Source organism: Chrysochloris asiatica, unplaced genomic scaffold (assembly GCF_000296735.1).
Source record: "Chrysochloris asiatica unplaced genomic scaffold, ChrAsi1.0 scaffold00157, whole genome shotgun sequence".
In the NCBI taxonomy this organism is placed as follows: Eukaryota; Metazoa; Chordata; class Mammalia; order Afrosoricida; family Chrysochloridae; genus Chrysochloris; species Chrysochloris asiatica.
In genome coordinates this window covers 1,818,216-1,824,103 of record NW_006408675.1, presented here as the reverse complement: position 1 = coordinate 1,824,103, position 5,888 = coordinate 1,818,216, and the positions used below count along the sequence as shown (strand labels likewise).

Here is a 5,888-nt window from a genome sequence, read left to right as displayed (position 1 = left end):
AGTCAGCCACAAAAGGAGAAATACTGCATAGGACCACTACTGTAAAAGACTAAGAAAAAGAACCCATACTAAAGGGGGGTGGAGTTTTGCTGGTTGCTGGGATGTGGGGTAGGGCTGAGGGGAGGGAGGGGAAGGTGGAGCACAGGGCAGGGAATAGACACAGGATAGTTTGGGTGCTGGGAAGGGGGGCAATATACAAAAAGGGAGAGGGGAATGGAAGAACAAAGCAGATGGGAGAACAATTAGGCAGGTTTGAATGGGCTAAGTGAGACAGAGGTAAATAATGATGTATGCATTGGAACAACAGGGCTCTGGGATACAGAGATTGAGACATGACATGGTTGGAATGGGGAAAAGGGGGGAATAATGTTAAGATGCTTAGCTGTCTTTTGAATCTTGGTTTTCCTTGCATTATATTATAAAATAGACACTGGAGGAGGAGAGAAAGGAACAGCCAGAAACATCACCATAGAAAGCTTGTAAGTCCGTCTTCTGCCTATAACTGATTGGAATACCTAAAATGGGGCTACGAAGTGTCCACTGAAGGAGGCTTCCTACAGAGCCTCTGCATTATATAAGACTATAGGTGGAAGCCTGAACCACATCCAGATCTTCAGAGATGGGAAATTTCCACTTGAAAGGATGAGCAGACCAGCCTGGAGTGGCTAGAAGAACAGAAGATACTTCTTGAAAGAAAGACCGACAGGAAAAATACAAAACAATATAGGCAGACTGACTGTTACTACAAGAACAAGCAAGTTGTTTGCCCAGGAGACATCAAGGCAAGTGGTTGGGTCCCCTCAGTGCAAACCCCCTTCCAAGACTAAGACTCAATGGTAATAAATGCTCTGATTGGTGACCACATTCATCACCAATAAGGGGAAGTGAGGGAAAAACAACAATGAAGCTGCAAGCTAAGCCCTACAACATTCAATAGACTCCTGTGAACCCAGGTGGAGACCTAGTTGGCCAACAGTGTGGCAAGTCCTGGGGATTTTTGGGCCCAGAGTCAGTGACATAGCCACAGAGGACTAGAGTGGAGACTGAAGCATCCAGCTGATAAGAAGAGAGGACATATGCACAAGAACACCCACACTTGCAGATAATACTCACTTGACCTGGCTTCAATGACTGGGTGATCAGAGCTCAACTAGAAGCAGAAAGAAGAGGAAAAAAAGAGTAATCTGATACAATTTGATGAACTTGACCTACACCTATGGATGTAGTAGCTCAAAAGAGGAAACAAATCTTTACAGCAAGGATCACTCCCACCACCTCCATACACAGAGTAGACAGGGATGGGCAACTTGGACATTGGCTACCCAAAATGGAGGGCTACAAAGGCAAGAAGTGACTGGCTTACAAGCTTTCAAGAGGTAACCTAGATCCAGAGGGCATGAAGGAAGACAGAATCTCCACTGAGTAGTATCCAATCTGTCTAGGCGGGACTAATGAAAGGAAATGAGGATAGGTCTCTTGTGATACAATAGTGAATAATTGTTATCAGGACTGATTGTAAGGGTTGGAAATGTAAAGGTATACATTTTGTAGCAAGGAGGGGAGTGATTAACTTCTCAGTCTAGGAGCAAAAGTCCCTTGGCCGATCAAGGGAGAAGAGCGGAGAGCAGGACCCTACCCAGAGAAGCAGTGATGCCTGAGATGGAGGCAGAGATGATGACTTGGAGAGATGGAGCAGCTGGGGACTTTAGACCCAGAGAGGGAGAGGGGCTGTGTGCTGACGGCCGGGGGGCAGGCTTGTAGTGTATACCCTTTGGTTGGTTGATGATGCATGGAGGGGATTGTAACCATGGCAATGAAACGATATACGATAGGATGAATGTAAAATTAATGTTCTCCCATGTAAACTATCACATAATTCAACTTTTTTTTTTTTTTTAATGGCCCACATCACCAGCTCCCAGATTTTGGACCAGTTGAAAGCTCCAAGCTTGAGTCAGTTCACTACCAAGAGTTCACAGAAGAATAGCACAAGTTCCCCAACAACCACTTAGTCTTAGGAACTAAAGCCCACGGCATCCCAGGCGTCAATCTTCAGTCATTTTGACTTTAAATCTCAGCCTGAGCCATCTCCAGTTCTTAGCTAGATGAGCCAGCAACAGCAGCACCAAACCCAGACAGTCTCTGTTCCTCCGCCTGGTTTGGAGTCCTTCCCATCCCAGGTTAAACTCTGAGAATCCACAGCCAGAGACGGTACCTCCCTGTGAACAAACTTCTGCAGCTTCCCAGCAGAACTGTTGAATATATTGATGTGTCTGCCCACCAACACATCTAACTTCCAAACACATCAAACTTCCCAAGCGGCAGATACCTCCTGCTTCTAAGATCTCAGCATCTACAGTGGAAATACAGGGGTCAGCAGACATCACAGGATGGAATGTTTAGTTTGGTGCCCTGGAATTTGGATCAGAACTCTCTGTCTCCAAGCAGTAAAAATAGCAATCAGCTTCCTATCAGCTTGCATTTAAAGTCTTTAAGTGATCCTTTGAAGATTTCTTTACCAATGATCAGTGCAGTGCAGGATTCCACCTATATACAACTTCAGTCATTATCTCCTCCAGTCTGACCAGCTCATCCCTGAGCTCCTCTAGTCCAATAACAGCATCTTCCTCCTATGACCAGAGTTCTGGGCACAGCAGGATCCCATACCAAAGCTCCATGAGTCCATCAGAGTCAGCTCCGGAAGCCATCATGAATGGACATGGTGGTGGTCGAAGTCAACAGACGCTAGATGCTACTTCATCGGTTCCAGCTCCAAAGACAACAGACACTCCCTCTGCCCTTCCATCTGTGGCCTTCCTGGCCAGCACCACCTCCTGCACATCCCAGCACACTGCCGCTTTGCCCTCCTTATCTCAGCTTAGGGGTTCCCTCTCCAGCCGTCAGAGCAGTCTCTCCTCTGCGCACGCAGCCCTCTTCCTGGAACACATCACACACATGCCAATGTAGAGAACACCCTACTTCTCCAGTCTTCAGCCACCTTCTCAACAGCAGCAACCTCTGCTTCGAGTGCCACGTCCTCAGGGGTCAGCCTCCCCAATAGCATGAACCCAGTGAACAGCCTCTGCCTGGGTGGGACCACCTTGAGTGTAGCCAGCAGCAATATCAGGGCGTACCCTTGGTCACCTGCCACAGGGGGTGCCTCCGCTGCTACACAACCAGTACCTCGTGGGTCCAAAAAGACTGCTTCCCGCCTACCCGGTGAGCGCACGGTGGAGCTCCTGGCCGGCCCCAGCACCCCAGGCCTCAGGGGCTGGCACCTGGCAGGACCTGGTTTATGGCTACGAGAAGCTCCAGGTGTTGCACTCCCAGCTGCCAGTGGGTTACTGTAGAATTCCTTTTGCTATGCCCACAGCCCTTACCAACTGAGATGGGAGCCCAGCGAATAATCTCTATTCCAGTGATGTCACCAAATTTGGCCGAGGTGACTCTGCATCCCCTGCCCCCTCCATCACACTAGCTCCACCACAGCAGAGCCAGCCACCACACAGCCCAGCAGCTCTTCTGAATCCCGCATTGCCACCGGGCTACAGCTACACTAGCCTCCCGTACTCCACAGACGTGCCCAGTGCCTTCCAGTAGGAACCCGCCATGTTTGTCCCTCCAGCCTCAGCCAAGCAGTTCAGTGTGAACCTCAGCACCCCAGCACACCTTTCCAGAAGGTCAGTGGCTATGGCCAGCACAGCTACAGCACTGGTTATGATGAGCTGACCCAGGGGACAGCAGCTGGAGACTACACCAAAGGCGGCTATAGTGGATTATCACAAACACAAAACAAGTCTACAGGTTCGGGGCCTGGCAAAGGACCATCAGTGTCTTCAAACACCACTGGTCTACCGTATATGACTGGTTCCGTCTACAAGACTCACTCAGTCTTTTGATAAGCAGGGATTTTTCATACAGGGACCCTTCCACCATTCAGCCTGCCCTCGGCTTCGGGCTACACTGGGCCTCTGGCCCCCTGGCTATGTGCCTCCCCACCTTCCTGCACATCTTACCTGCCCACCAGCAGCCCCACTCTCAGCTGCTACACCACCACCTTCCACAGGATTCCCTGAGTGGCTCTGGTCAACGCAGCCAACCTAACTCCCTGCAGCCCAAGTACCAAAGCTCGAAGCCCACGTATGGCAACTCTCCATAGTGGACAAACTGAACCTTGAAGAGGGGTGGGCTGGAGTGGGGCTTACCCCAGGCAGAGAGAACACATGGAGCCTGGCACCCATTTTCTAGAATTTCTGAGACGTGTTAACTGTGTCAGCAGAGCCTCTGGGCAGCCTGCCCCCCCAGCCTCGCTGTTGTATGTAATGTATTTATGTATGTATTTATAAATGGAATAGCTGTCTTAGGGTCGTGAGGGTGACCCTCTTCCAGCTGTAGCAAAGCAAGCCCCCTCCCCTCTACCCTAGGCCGTGTGCATAGAGCCCCTGCCCACCCACCTGCTAGAAGCAGTCTTTGGAAAGGCTGGTTCCAAGGCGGTTGAGGTCAGGTAGCAATGAAGAATCACAATTTGTCTTGCTCCATTGTAAACATTATTTGAGGCATTCCCTTGTGTCATTATCTTTTTTTTTTTTTTTTTTTGAGAAACTTGTCATCTGACCTGGGACTAGCTGAACCCCCTAACACCTCCCACCCCCATAAAATTGGGCTTCTCTTCACACAGAGCAGGGGTTTCTGCTTCTGGTCAGGTCTTGTCCCTAGAGACTTGCCTGCCTCTGGCTGACCAGGCAGCTCCCCCTTTTACAAAGAAAATTCAGAGATAGGATTCCACTTCTGTGAGAGCGCATCTCCACCCAAAGGCTCCTCTACCCCAGGTGTCCCGAACTAGCTGTACAACTGTTTCAGCGGTTTTCTCTTTTGCCCAAACTCCACCTAATAAAGTTCTGAGAGCATGAAAAAAAAATTTAATAAATAAATCAGTCAGTACCAATTCAACAGCACCTAAAAACAACTTAACAACTCCTGATGTGGCACTATAGGATCAGCAATGGACTGTGAACCACAAGGTCAGCAGTTCAAACCTACCAGCTATTCCTCAGGTTGCTAAGAGTTAGAACCAACTCAACGACACTTAACAGCAACAACAACATACATATATATGTTTCACTGGTTTTTCTCCTCTAGAATACCCAGCCTGAGACAGCAGCTAAGCACATTAACCATTTGCACTATCCAGGAACTCTTAGAAAGAGCTACAAGGAACTGTTTTTATAGAAATTGTGATATGTTAAACTCCGTTCTTTGAATGGGGAGCTCTGGTAGTGTAGTGGTTAGGAATCGGGCTGCGAACCACAAGGTCAGCAGTTTGAAACTACCAGCTGCTCCACGGGAGAAAGAGGAGGCTTTCTGCTCCCGTAAAGATGTACAGCCTTGGAAACTCTGTACAGGGTCTCTATGGGTCTGAACCAACTCAACAGCACTCAACAACAACAACATTCTTTGAAAATAGAATCTTGAATGCCTAGTAAAAAGTAGAATTTTAACAAAAATCTTAGAAAACACCAAAATGATGCACACTGGAATAGAAGGAATCCTTCAGGCCAAAAGTTGTTCTTTCTAATAGCTCACTATCTCCCCTGAATTAACGAATACCACACAAGGAACAGAGTTCACTCCTGTCATGCACTGGAGACATTGGTCCTGACTGCCCCTCACTCATGACAGTGTGAGGATTAAATGTGGCAATCCTTATAAAAGATGTATTAGAGTGCCTGTCCTATGGCGAATCTAGAGGTGGTGGTGGTATTAGTTGTAATAGTGGAGTTACCTATAATCAAAACATAGAGCACTAAATAGTCCCTTGTAGCAAGTTCCCTGGGACACTCCAGTAATAGTCGGGATGTTGCTAGAATTATAGGAATAAAGGGAGGGGA

At 48.3% G+C, this 5,888-nt stretch overlaps 1 pseudogene; it reads left to right on the top strand.

Annotated features, from left to right (window-relative positions):
- The window catches only part of LOC102816269, a 6,166-nt pseudogene extending 1,995 nt beyond the window's left edge, over positions 1–4,171 (top strand).
- Positions 4,172–5,888: the final 1,717 nt, after the last annotated feature.